This window comes from Conger conger, chromosome 3 (genome assembly GCF_963514075.1).
Source record: "Conger conger chromosome 3, fConCon1.1, whole genome shotgun sequence".
Classification (NCBI taxonomy): Eukaryota; Metazoa; Chordata; class Actinopteri; order Anguilliformes; family Congridae; genus Conger; species Conger conger.
The window spans coordinates 7,772,065-7,790,835 of record NC_083762.1 but is presented as its reverse complement, the minus strand read 5'-3'; the positions used below and the strand labels follow the sequence as shown (position 1 = coordinate 7,790,835).

General features: G+C 51.7%; 1 protein-coding gene across 6 annotated transcripts in view; it reads left to right on the top strand.

Moving 5' to 3' along the window:
- The window catches only part of atp11c (ATPase phospholipid transporting 11C), a 68,910-nt gene that overhangs the window by 4,388 nt on the left and 45,751 nt on the right, over nucleotides 1-18,771 (top strand). The gene's annotated exons all lie outside the window — the stretch shown is intronic.

Sequence of the window (18,771 nt, the reverse complement as noted above, 5' to 3'; positions counted from 1 at the left end):
CGTTGGGCTCGGCCCCGGTCGGGTCTCTGAATCCGGGTTTTATTTTCCCGGCGCTGACCCGTGTCGGTGCCGCCTGCCTGCCTCGCCGAGGCTGGCCTACTTACCGCGAGGGATGTGGGTGGAATTGGCACGCTGCGACGCTATATTCCTTCCATCTGCACTGGCACTGAAACCTAAATACGCCACGGCAGAAGGGAGGAAGCGCACCAGTGTCACTTATCACCGCAAACGACCGCCGCTAGAAGGGAGTCATAAGGAGTGTGTTTTTTCCTTCTTTTTTTCCTTTTCCTCTTATCCCAGGAAAAACATTATCCTTGGACTGCAGTTGAAGTTCAGACAGTCAACTCGATCTGGGTTAATACCAGCGTTTGTTCCGATGGCTTAGGCTGCAGCCCTGCACTGCAAATACCAAAAATAGATCTCAGGTATTTTAGTCTTATTTTTAGACTTAAAAATCGTATTTCCGTTGCTTTTGGCCGAATGTGACCAAAATATTGCTAATGAGGTGAGACGGGTGTGACTCATTTCAATATTTAAGAATAAAATTTGACTGTCGAGCAAAACCTATATTTAAAGTGTTATTATGTAACTGAAACACTTGATAAGATGGACATTTTTTCAGTCTGATTATGGGTAATGCAGTAGAAAAGCAACCATTCTCTTTACGGTTAGCCGCTGGGTTTTTTCCCCCTCACTGCTGTGCTAGCCCGATTGGAGATTCCCATTGCATGGCCCCATTGATATTGTAGAGCAGATTCTGCACCTGTCTATGGCTACAGGGTGTATGTAATGGAACGCCAGTGCCTATGGAACGGACCGTTAAATAAGCTCTCTGTCTCCCCCATTACTGCCACGTCCCCAGAGCATCGCCTTGGTCCACTCTCTAAAGCATTACATTACATTAATGGCATTTGGCAGTTGATTTAGACTAAGCAGGAGACAATCCTCCCCTGGAGCAATGCAGGGTTAAGGGCCTTTCTGAAGGGCCCAACGGCTGTGCGGATCTTATCGTGGCTACACCGGGGATCGAAGCACCGACCTTGCGGATCCCAGTCAGGTACCTTAACCGCTACGCCACAGACCGCCCTAGGGCCTCGTCCGGGAGACCCAGCAGGGCTCAGCAGTGGCCCGTTTGTGTTTTCACCTTAAAATACGCAGTCAGTCCTGACCCAAGATACTGGGCAAGTTGGATTTATTACGCAATGAGTTTAGACTCAAGAAACTAGGCGACTTCAGTTGACCGCAGTCTGATTCAGACCTAATAAACCAGGCAACTTCAATTGACCACAGTCAGCTTTAGACCTAAGAAACCAGGCGAGTTGAGTTGAGCGCAGTCAGCTTTGGACCAAAGGCAGCTGGGGAGTTAGTCAACAGCTTTATTTGTCTGAATAAGCGGCGAGAAATGAAACTCCGCTCACACGCCCCGTGTCCTCAGCAGAGTTTGTGCGGGCGTGTGGAGGCGGGGTGCGGGGGTCCCTCCCTCCCTCCCTCCCTCGTGCGCGCGGTGTGTAATTTATCTGCTGGGCTTCGCCGTTTCATCAGGAGGGCCCGGTATCGATCACGGCCGCGCTCCGTCTCCCGGCCGTTAGTCTCCCGGGGCTGGCGGGCCGACAGGAGTGCTTACTCCCGGAGTTTTCTGCCCCGCTGCCCCCGCCCCCGCCCCGCCGGCCCGCTGAGGGAGCCCGTCTGCCCCCCCCGGCCCCCCCGGCACGGGGTAATAAATGTATCGGAGAGGGGTGAATGGAGAGGAGGTGCCACAGGAGGTGAAGATCGACAGCCTGGTCTGTGATGGGGGTTGAGGGAGGCGCGGGAGGGAGGCGCGGGGGGAGGAGGAGAGGGGGTGGTGTAGGTTCTTCAGCATCTCTCATTTCCCCGTTCCCTCGGAGACTCGGACAGGGATGAGCGGCTTTCACAGACTTAATCAAGCTCCGAGCGTGAGATTTGTGACGATGCGACGGTTTTCACAGTTTCACAGTTTCACACACACACACACACACACACACACACACACACTCACACACACGTTATGTGCCTGTTAAATAACTAACGGCCTCGGTCCATGGTCTGCTGCTCCGGTGGGTTTTTGCTTTATTGCGGTCGGCCTCGTAGCCGGTGCTGGTGAGCTCCGGAGTGGGGACATCCGTGTGTCCGCGGAGCGCCGGAACGCCGGAGCGCCAGAACACTTCCCGTCCCACTGGGGGTGAGGGGCAGGCCGGAGAACGGGGATAACCGGGAAACGGGCGGCCGGGCCCTCGGTCTGTCCTCCCTGAATTATTTAAAAAGTCCTCCTGGCGAGTGCTCCTCTCCTCCCCCCTGTCTGGGCCCCTTCACGGGGGCTGAGGCACTTAACATGTCTGCTCCTCGTCCTGCTCATCCACCCTACAGTATTTATACAGCCTGGTCCTGACGTTCCCTGGGCCACACCCCGCCCCCTGCCGCTAGCCGGGGCACGCTCAGAGGTGCAAGGTGCTGTGTGTCTGTGTCTGTGTCTGTGTCTGTGTCTGTGTCTGTGTCTGTGTCTGTGTCTGTGTCTGTGTCTGTGTCTGTGTCTGTGTCTGTGTCTGTGTCTGTGAGTGAGAGTGTTCCCCATTCCCCCAGTGCATATATACTCTACATGCACCCTGTATATATGCATGTATATGTATATATATATATATATATATATATATATATATATATATATATATATATATATATATATATATATATATATATATATATATACTGTACGTACATTCTTTCATGTTTACCATGCATTCACCTAAACGCCACCAAAAGGATCTACGCAGATTTGAACGGATTTGAACCCTCGCTCACTTGCATATGTACAGCACACGCACCCATATGACGTACACACACATACTGCATATTCCCCCACACGTGTGCCGACATGTACACACTCTCACACTTATGCTGATGGAATTCAGCCACGTTGGGTTTTCTTTTTATAGCAGCTAAAAAAATTTTGCTTTTGCGTTTGCTTGTGGGTGTGCTGGTAGCAGCCATTGACCGCAGGGATAGCATGCTCCATACTGCTGGGCAGTTGGGAATTGAATGCAGTGCAGAGACATCAGGCGAATTCTTAAGTCGCATGTTTTACTTTCAATTTCTAGTGTTGTGTACAGGCCCCAAGAGAAGAGGTGAAGGAAAGTTTTGTTTAGGAAAAAAAAGGCCAAAATAACAGATATTTGGTTAAAGGCAGTGCTCTATCATTTGACTTTGGGATCAGAAGAGCAATGAAATTCGGTAGAATTTTACAGCAATCGGCTGACTACTGTTCGCAATCTCTGCCTTGCTACCCACTACCCACTACCCGCTAGCCAAGTCCGCTATTAACTGAGGATGAGATCCAGGTATTCAATTAAATTCTATTGATATTTCATTTTCATCAAGCGCCTTCTAATTAACAGAAGAAGAATACATTTAAAGTGTCATTTAGAGGTACAAGGTTAGAATTAAAACCATTGAATCTGAGACGATCAGTATTCAGTGTGATAATTTGGTAGAGCTATTTTTGGGCGGGTGAGATGTCAGAATGTTCCAGGTACTGGCGCAGAGTGGGAGGGATCCGACACGAAGAGTTTCTGGTAACTTTGAAAAACCAGCCGAAAGTATTTATTCTAATTCTTTAATGTTTTAGTTTCAGTTTCATGTTCCCTAATTCACACAGTTTAAAGGCTGGGGCTCAAGTCGGTGTGGAACCTGTCCGTCGGCCGCTTGCCTGACAGCCGCTTGAGTGCGACTCTTTCAAACATTCATTGTCTGGAGAGTGTGTGTGATTGCGAGTGTAATGGTGCGACCCGTTTCCTGCTCGAGAGGTCACCACTTCCCTCCTGGTCCATTTCTGCTGGGTGACGATTGACGGGATCCGTGAGATCGACAGACACAGATTTTGTCACAAGGGCTGATCCGTTTCAGGATTTTGTGGCAACTTGTGCTCTTAATGATTTAATTGGCTCAATCATATCGTGGATCTGACATTTGTATGAGCACTAGCAACAGGAGCAGACTGCAAGTGTGTCCTAAATATTTTACTCAGCTCGAGTGCGGGAGTGAGCCGGCGCAGTTTATAGGGCTGTCGGAAAACTGAAAGTAAGGTAATTGGTTGGAAGGAAAACCAGCCAGGATGATCAGTGATGGCCTTTGACACAGGTGTCTAACTCCAGTCCTGGAGGGCCTCGGTGTCTGCTTGTTTTCGGGGGGGGGGTTCTTGGCACCGGGTCATTGGAAGTCAATGATTGGCTGAAGAAGCATTGGCAATTGTTTGAAAGGAAACCACAGAAACCCGCCGACACTGTGGTCCTTGGAAAGCTGGAGGGTTTATTTAGTTTGACATCCCTGGCCTATGATGATCAGTGGCATTTGCCAATCCCAGTGTTGGATAGTCTGGCCCAGGTTCTTAATGGCAGTCACATCTCTGCGACAGAAAGCTATGTCTGGCCTGAGCAGTAGGCACATTGGCTCTAGAAGCTGCTGGATAAACATTATTTCTTCCATTCTTCCCCCCCTTCGAAACCCCCCCTCCCCCCCCCCAAGTTTGTAAAATGAATTAATAGCTATTACAGCCAGGGTGGCTTCATTATCGAAGATAATGAGAAACCGGAGTGCATTTTAGAGCCTGTCAGCGCTAAGATGCAAACGTCTCCCACCATTGCAGAATGCCCCTGTAGGTGGTTTGGGTGAGTCGTCGACACCACTACAGAGGCGTACGGCACCTGGACATACACTCCATGTGCTCTCCGCACCAAGAGATCAGAAACGCACCCTCTAATTCCATTTCCTGTAGGTCTTAGATAGTGGGACTAAATCCACCCCTTTACTGACATTGATCTGAGCAGTTGAGGCTTAAGAATCTGGTTCCTCGCGATGAGTTCAAAGCAGTCGTTAGGGCGATGGGAAATTTAGTCGGTTACTGTCGTTGCTTTGAATAAGCCGTTACCTAGCTTTTCACTGGCACTTATTTATGTTTCTGATTTTCTGTTGCTCTCTCTTCCCCTCTCTCATCATGCTCTATCATACTTGGTTTGGTTATAGGACTTTGTTTTAGTTATGGTTTTCTGAATAATATTTTTGAATCTCATCAGGTGACAAATAAATAAACTGGACATTTCTGTTGAGCTTTGTGCAAATTGTTATGGTAACCATGCAAGTGGAGTGAGTTGTTCCGCTTCAGATATCATCAAAAAATCATCCCCTCCTCACCGAAACGTCTATAACCGGCTTTAAGGGGCCACCGGAGACAGTGATCTCGGTAAAAGGCCTTAGTCCGCCAACCTGGAGCCAGCACTACAATGGCCCCATTTCGGCTCCCAAAACAGGCCTTTTAACGGTAAACGGGCCAGTGTAACGGTACTGTGACTACATTACAAATTGTTTGTTATTGTTACAAAGGAAAAGGCTGGAGGTGAGACCTACACCATAATTATGGAAAGGTTACTTGCAAAACAAACGGTGACGTCGTTCGGCTGAAATTGGTCTTGCCAGTTGAACCAGTTCTGTTTCTAATCCCTTCTCCTGCTTCATCTTCCTTGTGGCAGTAAACCCTCTCGCTCGCCGCATATGAAATACAGGGAAGAATCACCGGCATCTGTCAGCGGATATTACCAAGCTGTTCACTCTCTATTTTTTCAATCATGTGGATTTTGGTGGCTTTTACGCTGCCTCATAAATTCTTATTTCTAAGCGTGTCCTATGAACACCAATCAAACCGAGATACATTTATTTTTGTTGCTGCGGGTTGACCGGCTACCAGCTCAGATGGGCTGCCAGCACTAGCTGGTTGACCAGCTCATGACCAGCTTGGCCATGCTGGTTGACCAGCTCATACCCAGCTAGACCAGCTTTCTGACCACCTCAATTTTCAAGCTGGCGTAGCTGGAATTTACAGCAGGGTCTCCTCGTAGCGTGTCGTCACACTGCAGTTTGACCGGTTAGTGTCCCGGCACCAGTGTAACTCGCTTTCCCTCCGGTCGGCGAGGGAGCTGTCGTAAATGTAGGCCAGCCCGAGCGCAGCGTTTCGGTTGCGTAGATGCCGATGAACACACGAGTCCCCCCCCCCCCCCCCTCGGAAACGGCGGCGCTTCGGTTCACGATGCGACTGTTACTATTTATACCCTCCCTGCTATTTATACAACGTCTGCTCTTCCGCCATTCCGTGTCTGCGAGGGATGAAGAGATGCAGAAAAGGCCCGTTTTGGGAGCCGAAATGGGGCCATTGTAGTGCTGGCTCCAGGTTGGCGGACTGAGGCCTTTTACCGAGATTGTTGTCTCTTGTGACCCCGTAAAGCCGGTTTTAGCGGTTTCTGCGAGGAGGGGATGATTTTTTGAGCGGCTGTAGAGTGATGTGTGCTGGGAAGCAGGGCTGTGGTGTGTTGGGCAGCAGGGCTGTGGTGTGTTGGGCAGCAGGGCTGTGGTGTGTTGGGCAGCAGGGCTGTGGTGTGTTGGGCAGCAGGGCTTGTTGTGTGTTGGGCAGCAGGGCTGTGGTGTGTTGGGCAGCAGGGCTTGTTGTGTGTTGGGCAGCAGGGCTGTGGTGTGTTGGGCAGCAGGGCTGTGGTGTGTTGGGCAGCAGGGCTGTGGTGTGTTGGGCAGCAGGGCTGTGTGTTGGGGAGCAGGGCTGTGGTGTGTTGGGGCAGCAGGGCTGTGGTGTGTTGGGCAGCAGGGCTGTGGTGTGTTGGGCAGCAGGGCTGTGGTGTGTTGGGCAGCAGGGCTGTGGTGTGTTGGGCAGCAGGGCTGTGTGTTGGGGAGCAGGGCTGTGGTGTGTTGGGGCAGCAGGGCTGTGGTGTGTTGGGCAGCAGGGCTGTGGTGTGTTGGGCAGCAGGGCTGTGGTGTGTTGGGCAGCAGGGCTGTGGTGTGTTGGGCAGCAGGGCTGTGTGTTGGGCAGCAGGGCTGTGGTGTGTTGGGCAGCAGGGCTGTGTGTTGGGGAGCAGGGCTTGTTGTGTGTTGGGGAGCGGGGCTTGTGTGTTGGGGAGCAGGGCTGTGGTGTGTTGGGCAGCAGGGCTGTGTGTTGGGCAGCAGGGCTGTGGTGTGTTGGGGAGCAGGGCTGTGGTGTGTTGGGCAGCAGGGCTGTGGTGTGTTGGTGAGCAGGGCTGTGGTGTGTTGGGCAGCAGGGCTGTGGTGTGTTGGGGAGCAGGGCTGTGGTGTGTTGGGGAGCAGGGCTGTGGTGTGTTGGGGAGCAGGGCTGTGGTGTGTTGGGCAGCGGGGCTGTGGTGTGTTGGGGAGCAGGGCTGTGGTGTGTTGGGGAGCAGGGCTGTGGTGTGTTGGGCAGCAGGGCTGTGGTGTGTTGGGGAGCAGGGCTTGTGTGTTGGGGAGCAGGGCTTGTTGTGTGTTAGGGAGCAGGGCTGTGGTGTGTTGGGCAGCAGGGCTGTGGTGTGTTGGGGAGCAGGGCTTGTTGTGTGTTAGGGAGCAGGGCTGTGGTGTGTTGGGCAGCAGGGCTGTGGTGTCGAGGGGCAGGGCTTGTTGTGTGTTGGGGAGCAGGGCTGTGGTGTGTTGGGCAGCAGGGCTGTGTGTTGGGAGCAGGGCTGTGTGTTGGGAGCAGGGCTGTGGTGTGTTGGGGAGCAGGGCTGTGGTGTGTTGGGCAGCAGGGCTGTGTGTTGGGCAGGGAGAGGGGGAGAGGCTGGGCGGGCGCCGTGGAGACGGGCGGCGTGGCTGCTCTGTGAACGTGCGGGGCTCACATCACTGTGGTGTGAGGTCAGAGCTGAGAGCGCTCCGACTGGATTTATCTGCTGGTTGGAATGTGTCCACTTTTTCAATTAAAGACCGAGAGCTGAGAGTCGAAGATACAGCCTACTATCATTAGGGTTGCACTCCGCCGATGTCTGTCCCCGGTTAATCCTTTATCGCAGGCCGTAATCTATCGTGCGCCTGGGATCGGCGGAATTTCTGTCGGGTGTTGATGACATTTACCTTACAGTTATTTAGCTGCCGCTTTTATCCAAAGCGACTTACGGTTGATTAGACTAAGCAGGGGGCCAATCCCTCCTGGAGCAATGTGGGGTTTGGGCATTGCTCAAGGGCCCAGCAGCTGTGCGGATCTTATGGTGGTTGCGCCGGCTCCCTGTCATGCACTGTCCTACCGGGCACCGCCAGGCTGCAGGCTGCCAGGCTGCAGGCCACCCCTGGATCAGAGAGAATGGCGTGAGAACCGGGTCCCAGGCCCAAAGACCTCTGGACAGAGTTACAGCCTCGCTGAGACCCTGAGCCTGGCAAAGCCGCCTGAACAAACCAGTGTGAGCAGGTAAATGAAACACGGGTGGAGTGCCAGGACCCAAGCGTGTTTGCGTGTTTGCAGAGGGCGAGAGTGTGTAAAGCAGGGGTGCGCATGTCCCTACAGGTGTGTGTGTGTGTGTGTGGGCCTGTGGGTGCACCTGCCTGTGGGTGCGTGCGTGCGTGCGTGCGTGCGTGTGTGTGTGTATGCACCTGAGTGTGTGTGTGTGTATGCGCCTGAGTGTATGTGTGCCTGCCTGCCTGCCTGCCTGTGTGCGTGCGTGCGTGCGTGTGTGTGCGCGCACGCCTGAGTGTGTGTATGCGCCTGAGTGTATGTGTGTATGCGCCTGTGTGTGTGTGTGTGTGTATGCGCCTGAGTGTGTGTGTGCCTGCGTATGTGTGTGTGCCTGCCTGTGTGTGTATGTGTGCCTGCGTGCGTGCGTGCGTGCGTGCGTGCGTGCGTGCGTGCGTGCGTGTGCGCGCGCGCCTGCGTGTGTGTGTGTGTGTGTGTACGCCTGCCTGTGTGCGTGTGTGTTTATATGCGCCTGTGTGTGTGTGCGCCTGCCTGTGTGTGTGTGCGCCTGCCTGTGTGTGTGTGCGCCTGCCTGTGTGTGTGTGCGCCTGCCTGTGTGTGTGTGCGCCTGCCTGTGTGTGTGTGCGCCTGCCTGTGTGTGTGTGCGCCTGCGTGTGTGTGTGCGCCTGCGTGTGTGTGTGCGCCTGCGTGTGTGTGTGCGCCTGCGTGTGTGTGTGTGCCTGCCGTTTTCCTGTTCCTGTTCTGGCTTAATTTTTCCATTTGTCAACACATGACCACAGTAAAACGGCTGACACGAGATGCATCGACTGATATTTTATACCGGTGGTGTAAGACGCAGGAAAGCACGCTCGGTTAGCTGCACTCCGCTTTCAGTGATCCGTAGATTTTTCACTTCTTGTGCTGGCATGTCCGCCTGCTTACTCTCTCGCGGGGTTGCTGCTGAGGTCCAATTAGATGCCGGTTAAATGATGATTGTGAAAGGTTATAATGGCTCCAGGTGGGGATCTTAACAGTCATTCATTTTTTTTAATCGCAGGTTGTACAGCATGACAGGGAGTCATTTAGCTTGTGCAACTGGGCACTGGCACACACACTGAACATATGTGCAGTGTATGCTTTTCCTATCAGAGGAACAGCGAGAAAAGATGATCTACTCAATGAATGACCGATTACAGGCAATATTATTGTGTCGTGTTTAATCGATTAATCTTACTTCTTTCATCAAGTGGGGCGACATGGCTCAGGCGGTAAGAGCAGTCGTCTGGCAGTCGGAGGGTTGCCGGTTCGATCCCCCGCCCAGGCTGTGTCGAAGTGTCCCTGAGCAAGACGCCCAACCCCCAAATGCTCCTGACGAGCTGGTCGGGGCATCAATTGTACAGCGCTTTGGATAAAGGCGCAATATAAGTGCCTGCCATTTACCATTTACGATCAATTTAATGAATAATATAACATTATACATAATCGATAATATTGCTTGTAATCGGTTGCCTTCTTTGTAGTGAGTAGATATCGTGTTCCCATCTCTGCTGTGTAAATGACCCGCCCTCTGGGTTTACACTGTCTGGCCCCTCCCTAGATCAATCGCCATGGAGACGGCAGGGCCTACAATAATTAATGGCGGCCGGCCGTTGGAATTGATGACGCAACGTCTTCTCTCTCTCTGACGGACGTTATTTAGGCTTGCGTTTTTAATGCGTCTTCTCTCTCTCTGACGGACGTTATTTAGGCTTGCGTTTTTAATGCGTCTTCTCTCTCTGACGGACGTTATTTAGGGTCGTGTTTTTAATGCGTCCTCTCTCTCTGACGGACGTTATTTAGGGTGTTTTTAATGCCCCTGATTGATGGAGGCCGCCTCTTTATGGGTTTTTAACTGAAGGCGCAGGGAAGGGATGATGAGACGACAGGGGAAATTGTCTAATTTTCTTGTAAGGCTAGCAGCCTGCCTGAAACCACATTAAACGGCTGAGGAGCTGGCAGCGTCGTCAGGAAGATTCAGGCGAAACAAAGTAAAAAACAAAAAAAAAAAACGCTGCGTATTGATTTTTGTCCCCTCTTTGTTTTGCTGCTCGGGTACGTTTAGTGGCCAACAGGAGACTAATCCTGTCTTCCGTTCCCATCTCCTTTTCCGTTTCCTTTCCTCTCAGATGGCTTACTCAAGAGCCGCTGTGATATTAAAGTACGTTTCTCACCGTGGCCAACACCAGGAGCTGCAGGCACACGGGCCCCGGTGTCTATGCAAACTCACCCAGGTGGTGTTCCACTGCACTTAATCCCTGCTTTTCATTCTGTCCGCATGGACGACTACGGTCTCCTGGCCTCTCCTCCACTCTGCTGGCACCCACGACCCAGATCACATCCACCCACGACCCGTATCCCATCCACCCACGACCCGTATCCCATCCACCCACGACCCGTATCACATCCACCCACGACCCGTATCACATCCACCCACGACCCGTATCACATCCACCCACGACCCGTATCACATCCACCCACGACCCGTATCACATCCACCCACGACCCGTATCACATCCACCCACGACCCGTATCCCATCCACCCACGACCCAGATCACATCCACCCACGACCCGTATCCCATCCACCCACGACCCAGATCACATCCACCCACGACCCGTATTACATCCACCCACGAGCCAGATCACATCCACCCACGAGCCAGATCACATCCACCCACGACCCGTATCACATCCACCCACGACCCGTATCACATCCACCCACGACCCGTATCACATCCACCCACGACCCGTATCACATCCACCCACGACCCGTATTACATCCACCCACGAGCCAGATCACATCCACCCACGACCCACATCACATCCTCCCACGACCCGTCACGCCGCACGCACCAGAGTCCCTGCTCTTGCCTCCCCACTGTCCTCTTGCGTTGGTTCTGATAGGGTGGTTCTGCACTCAACTGCACTCAGTACCCAGTGGGTCTGTTGAATCGCTGGTATACAGACCTGACCTGCTGCAGTGGTCCTGCACACACTCACCCCAGAACAACTATCTGCTGTTCTGTGTGAGATGACTCTCCCTTCTGGAGTCCCCCCTCCCCCTCCCCCTCCCTCTCCCTGGACTCCAGAGTCTCCTCTCCCCCCCCCCTCTCCCTCCCCCCTGTCCAGGAGGTTAATCTCTGGGGTGAATGTGTGAGTGAGTAAGGTCGCGGTGTGGTGGCAGACCTTGGGCTCCTTCCATTCGCTTATTTTTCATTGCTCATTTCCTTTCCTCGCTCGTGATCCGGAGGTGTTTACGGGAAAGACTGGGCCTGTGGATCCTCCTCTTCCCATCTCCCCATCTCCCCACGTCCGTCACCGACGTGGCGTCCGACTGACGTTCGGAAGGAGCACGGGGACATTCCATTCGCCTAATTCACGTTTTCTTTTTTTATTTATCTCTTATTTTTCGTTCATCTTTTCCTGTCCTCTCCTGATGGATGGAGCTTAGGGGCCAGATAGGGAGGAAAGAGGAGGAGAGAGAGGAGAGGAGTAAGGGAGTGGAACGAGTGGCCTTGGCGGGGGCGTCGTTGGGGGTTTGTCTTCGGGACCGTGTGTTTTGCATTGCAAAGTCTGGGCGCTGGCCAGCTGCGCTGCTTTCCCAGAAAGGGGCGGCCTGTCCTGACAGAGAGGGCACCAGAGCTGCTGCACTCCGCCTCTCCTGATTGGGTCACGCTTAGTGTAGGGCCAAAAAAAAAAACGCTTTGTAACTGGCAAAAACAAGTTCCTTGGAATTCCCGCCCAAACTATGTCCCTTTTCCCGGGCTTGTATTCGCTGACGCCAGGGCTGTTTATGATGTTGCTAAACGTGTGCGGTTTAACATCTGCGCAACAGCTGTTTGGCGCAACGGCTTGTAATGATCCAAGGCAGAGAGGGAGTTTTTCTGACGGGAATTTGACACGGAGATCAGGAATCACCTGCATGTGGTGTTCATTGATTCATGCTGCTTCCGGAAAATGTGGGCTGTTTCCACAGCAAAATAAATTCTCTGATGTGAAGTTTGGGTGTGCTAATCATTGAATTTGTTACTAGACTATATTTAAAATTGTACGGCTTAGCTACCTGTTTTTCCCATCATGCAACACGAACGGAACGTGCCTTCCATCTCGGCTTCCTATAAGGACTTGGGAAATGTCAGATTACGTGGTTTAAGAAGCCTGGTTTGTTTTGTTAAACCTCACTTGCAGCAGACGGATCACAGGCAGCGAAGATCAAGCAGCATCCTAAGCTCATGAGCTTTCTAATGTTGATTAATAACACATGGTGTTCTTTTGCCTTAATGGCACCAAATGCACTAAAGCTGTCAGGTTTGGAGCTCGTACGCATGCATATTGTTCCTTGTTTTATTTCGCATGTTTCCCTGGGACCCCGGGAACTACGTACCTCTATTCCTGGGAGAGAAACTGTTTTATTTTCGGGGGAAAATTTGAATCCCTACCTGAAGGCCCACTCAGTAATTTCAGTTGCCTAATGGCTTATAACGGGCAAAAGGAGAAACCATTGTATAGAATTATTCTCTTAATAAAAATAACGGTCCGCATAAAAATCACCTCAGATGGGGAAAAAGAAGCATTTAAATCGAGCGTTGGACTGACTTTGTTTGTCTTCCTCATTTAATTCTTCTTTGTTGTTTTATATAACGGACGTTTTGCGTTCCTGCTGCTCAAGAGGGAAGCGAAAACAACGCTGTGGAGCATGAACCAGCAGAAGTGCTGTGTGCGGTATCCTGCTTGCATCAGAGATTGATGAGATTACCCTACGCGCAGCTATCTGTGATAATTATGTCATTGCTCGACTGTTCTGACGGTTTAATGCCAGCTTGTTTATTGTCTCGCGCTGTTGATTTACCTGTGTGCTGCAGTGTTTATCAGCTGCCATCCCACAAGCCTGTCCCACACGCATTCGCTTGCTCACTTATCCTCACTCTCTCACTCTCTCACTGCCTCACTCTCACTCTCACTCACTGCCTCACTCTCTCACTGCCTCACTGCCTCACTACCTCACTCACTCACTCACACACTAACTCACTCTCTCACTCTCTCACACTCACTCTCTCACTCTCTCATACTCACACTCTCACACTCACACTCATACTCATACTCACTCACTCACTCACACACACTCACTCTCTCATACTCACTCACTCACTCACACACACTCACTCTCATACTCACTCACTCACTCTCTCACTCTCACTCACTCTCACACTCTCATACTCACTCACTCACTCTCTCACTCTCACTCACTCTCACACTCTCATACTCACTCACTCACTCACTCACTCTCACACTCTCATACTCACTCACTTACTCACACTCTCACTCACTCATACTCACTCACTCACTCTCACACTCTCATACTCACTCACTCACACACACTCACTCTCTCATACTCACTCACTCACACACACTCACTCTCTCATACTCACTCACTCACTCACTCACTCACTCTCACGCTCTCTCATACTCACTCACACACTCACTCTCTCATACTCACTCACTCACTCACTCACTCACTCACTCACTCACTCACTCACTCACTCATTCACTCGCGTTGGAAACTCTTTCTTGTCTTCCTACACCGTTACAATCCCAACAGTGGACTAGCCTTGGATGGTGGCAGTTTGTTTTGCAGGCAGTCAAACTCCCGTAGACACACACACACACACACACACACACACACACACTCTCCTTCCCTCCTAGCTGCGCTCTCTTTATAAGGTATCCGAATACATGGCTACTCTGCGCTTGGCAGCGGTCAGGCATTAAGATATGATCTGGTGTTGCAGGTGTAACACAGCGCTCTGTGATACTGCAGATTCTGTAAGGTTCAGGTCCTTTCACTCTCTGCCATCGCTCTCTGCCAAAGTCCTTTTATTTTTATTTTTATTTTTATTTTTATTTATTTATTTTTTTACAGTGTGAGCTTAATTACCCTTAAAGCTTGGGCTAATGTTGTAAGGGCTTATGTCCGCTGCCTCCAGTATTTACTATACCCTTTATTTCCGTGCAACTGACTCCCAGGCCGGTGTACTCTTCTGTGTTTGCGTTATCGATCCCGAACCACAACCTGACGTTGGCAGTGCCTTCGTCAAGCCGCAGTTTATAAGACTATTAACAAAACTATTCTTTTTTCTTTTTTTTTTTTGCTTTGGTTTTCACTGGCCCTGGCTTTCGGGAGTTGGGAGTAGGAACGTTTTGACCTTTGACCTTTGGCCTTGATGCGGCGATCTTGCGGTCGGCTCCTCTGGCAGCTCCTTGACCGCGCCTTTTTTTAGCAAAAATGAGTTTTACAGTCACGTAAGACTGAAGTGAAAGGGGCCGGGCGACCCGAGATCTCACCCTCATTATATTTAACACTCCGTTCCCTTTAAGAGAATCAATGCCTCTGAGCACGCCTACCCTCAGGCTTTCTCATTCCACGATTTCCCCTTTTAATATGCAGACACTTTCCTGTTCTCGCTTGACGGGGATGATTTATATTCTCAGAATATCTGCCTCTGTAAAGTGAAAGCTTTATTCTGTGTGTGTGTGTGTGTGTGTGTGTGTGTGTGTGTGTGTGTGTGTGTGTGTGTGTGTGTGTGTGTGTGTGTGTGTGTGTGGCAGTGTGTGTGGCAGTGTGTGTGTGGGGGGGGCTGTAACCTTGACTCAGCGCTGTTACAACGTTGTTCTCGCGGTTAATGACTCCCGGAGTGGGGGAGAGGGCATCGGGCATCGGGCGTGAGAAACTAAATGCAGGAGCGAAGCGGTCACTTACCCCGTTCCTCACGTCCAATCACAGGCCACCACTGACACTAGGCCGCTGAGCGCCTTCCCAACCCTGTCTGTGTGTCTGTGTGTCTGTGTGTCTGTGTCTGGGGGGAAAAAGTGCTTCTGAATTTCTGCTACATAAAACTCCCATAGGTGCACTCTTAACTTTGTGCCTTGTTGACTTGCCTGTAGGAGAATTTGGAGGGATTTTTAGTTTGTCCTTTTGATCTATGCGAACACTGATAGGGCGCTGCCGTTGGTGGGCGAGATACCGCTCGGTGTGATTATTCAAACCGAGCGATATCTTCCCAGCATGCATCCAGGCGTTCCTTTATTCTGGTCCAGAGTCCACTCAGGGGTCACTGAGACCGTTGATGTGAAGTTAGATACACGAGAAGTTATGCTCTCCCTCTCTTTCTCTTTCTCTTTCTCACCTCCTCCTTTATCTCACCTTTCTCCTCGCCGCCTTTGCCCTTGGACCAAACTCTCATATCCTGTGTATCCAGTCCCTGCCATTTCTCCTTCATCCTCCTTCATCCTCCTCATCTGCCTCCTTCCTCAAATTTAGCTCAAACTGTGCGTTTTATAGATTCAGTAGAACACCCAAAACATTTGCCTCATTGGGTTTGTCACTCAAGTGGGAATTGGGGTTTTATGTCATGGTCGTTCGTGCCAAATCGGGCTGCCTCTTTCTCCTCATTATGATCTTCCTCTTCATTGTCTTCCTCTTCATCGTCTTCATCTTCTAAAGACGCAGCATGCCAAGGGTCTTAATAGGTTGAGTTGAGCATTGTGAATGAACACTCCAGGCGCGATGAAGTGGTGAAGCCATGAGGAGGTCCTCGGAGGTGACCCAAACCGACCGAGGCCCTGGTGACGTCCCAGGACAGGGGTCCTGGCAGCCCGGGGTGCCTGGGCTGAAGGCGGTGCCAGCAGGAAGGCTCCGATAACAGGCACAGGGGACAAGGGCCGCTTCGCCTTCCAGATTTACCGAGCCCTCCTCACCCCCATTGATTGGATGTACACAAAATCTCCCAGCTGAGCTATCAGCTTATTACTCTACCTGAAGGTGTTTCGTCGGCTGTGCCTGCCAAAGAGGAGAAAGCGGAGTTAATGCATGCCCACCGGGCTGGAACGCCATTATAGGGAGTGGGACGGTGCGATCTGAGTGGATTCGGAGCGGGGTACAAAACGGACGTCTTTAAGTGCACTCAAGTCCTGCGCCTCCTCTTGCACTTGACATTTGTGCGATTTAAAATTTTTACGTTCGTGATTAACAAACCGGGGGAGGGGGGGGAGGAGGGAACGCAGCTGCTTTGTGTTCCGTACCCACCTGTTCAGCACTACGTTTCCCAGGCTCCTCCAGGTGGACCACCAGCTGCTCGTGGACCCCCCGCGCCCCCGGGCGGGCGTGACCTCTCGTGCTGTTCCGTGGACCCGGGGATCCCTCTTAGGGGCTGTCTGAATTATTCACGGCCGTGGTAATGGCTGTGGGGCTTGTTCTTTGCCCTAAAACACTGCTCCAGTTGGTGGGGGGGGAGAGGGGGGGGATGAGGGCACTCTGCTCCAGTCGGGGGAGAGGGGGAGAGGGGGAGAGGGGTGATGGGGGACTCTGCTCCAGTTGCTGTGGGGGAGATGGGAGATGGGGGATGGGGACTCTGCTCCATTCGGTGGTGAGGGGGGATGGGGATGGGGGACTCTGCTCCGGTCACTGGGGGGAGGGGGGGAATATAAAATGGCACTAAAAGCACGGTGGGAGGTGACCGTGTTTCATCACTGAGCGAGACGTGCGAGCTAACGACCGCTAAGCGTAGGAGTGGCTCTGCGCTGACTGTGACTGGCGTCTCATTGCGTTGGGGCGGATCGGTGTTTTCATGCATTGAGAGGCGTGGCGTTTTGATGCATTGTGGAGATTGGTGTTTTATTGCGTTGTCAGGATTGACTTTTAATGCATCGTCAGGATTGGTGTTTTAATGCGTTGTGGGGGTTGGTGTTTTAATGCGTTGTGGGGGTTGGTGTTTTAATGCGTTGTGGGGGTTGGTGTTTTAATGCGTTGTGTGGGTTGGTGTTTTAATGCGTTGGGGTGGTTGGTGTTTTAATGCGTTGGGGTGGTTGGTGTTTTAATGCGTTGTGGGGGTTGGTGTTTTAATGCATTGCGGGGGTTGGTGTTTTAATGCGTTGCGGGGGTTGGTGTTTTAATGCATTGCGGGGGTTGGTGTTTTGATGCGTTGCGGGGGTTGGTGTTTTAATGCGTTGTGGGGGTTGGTGTTTTAATGCGTTGTGGGGGTTGGTGTTTTAATGCATTGTGGGGGTTGGTGTTTTAATGCATTGTGGGGGTTGGTGTTTTAATGCATTGTGGGGGTTGGTGTTTTAATGCATTGTGGGGGTTGGTGTTTTAATGCATTGTGGGGGTTGGTGTTTTAATGCATTGTGGGGGTTGGTGTTTTAATGCATTGTGGGGGTTGGTGTTTTAATGCATTGTGGGGGTTGGTGTTTTAATGCATTGTGGGGGTTGGTGTGTTAATGCATTGTGGGGGTTGGTGTTTTAATGCATTGTGGGGGTTGGTGTTTTAATGCGTTGTGGGTAGATAGATGGTGCTTGGGGGCGGTGCCCTCTGTACCCCAACATGTGGTAATCCGGTTAAACGTTGTGCGGTTGCTGAGTAGGTGGCGTGGCCTGCAGTGGTGTGGAGTCCCTCCCGTTCCCCTCCCCCCGGTGCGTGGTGGGCTGAGTGATTACAGGGGGCAGACCTCGCCTCAGGAGAATTAACCCACGGTTCAGCTGGCCCTGCCTCTGTACGGCAGAGCCACGTTCCTGGGGCCACCGTCCTTGTGCTCGCCGGAGGAGTGGCTGGAGATATCATACGGCCTTGTGTGCCAGGCGTGTACCTCTCCCCTGCACGCCCTAACAGCGTCTCCGTGAGATAAACCTCCAGACGTAAACAGCGTTTTATGTCTGGAGGATTATGTCCGATTCGAACCGCGGTGAAGATGGCGGTTGGAATCGGACCGCATCGACACAGTCGAGTGGGAGTTCGGCCGGTTCGCCGGCAGCGGCTTAACAGGCCGGCGGAAACCATACTCATTAAAGCGGTGCGTAAGCACTTAAAACCAGCGCACTCCGTAACCTTCCTTTCTCCAAGGACGAGTCCGAATACGACCGTCCCGGCAACAGATAACCGTTGCCTGTAAATATCTCCTGAGGAGACGACCGCAGGCATTCCTGCAATTCGAGTTTACGAGCTGTTAATGATCAATGTCTCGGGCCGGCGAGCGGAGGCTCCTGGAGGTGGACTCCTGCCAGCGTTCGGCCCTGCCAGCCTGAAGCCCTTTTTCTCATTAGAGCTCCCCGCTCATAACGCCGCTGACGTTGGAATGCCTAATCCCAGAGCAATCTTTACAAAAATGTTTCTGTCGAGATTTACCGCCGTTAGGCCGGAGGAACCGAACAATAGGTGATTGTTAAGCTTATGCTTCTTAAAACAAAACAAAACCAAAAAAAAAAAACAGAATTTTTAAAAAGCCATGCAAGCTAATGAAATTCAAGGAACTATTGATGATATGCGCAGTGAAATGTACATGCTGAAAGTCCTGTACCGACTTGTCCTTGTGGAATCTGATTATCCTCTATTTGAATGTGCCAAACTCGTAAGAAGTCTAGCTAGGACTTTGTGTTCAGTGAGTGGTTCCTTAGTCCAGGACCGCATAGTGACCACACCTGGGTCAAATACGTAATCCTTTTGGATTCAAATGCTTTTTGACACTTTAC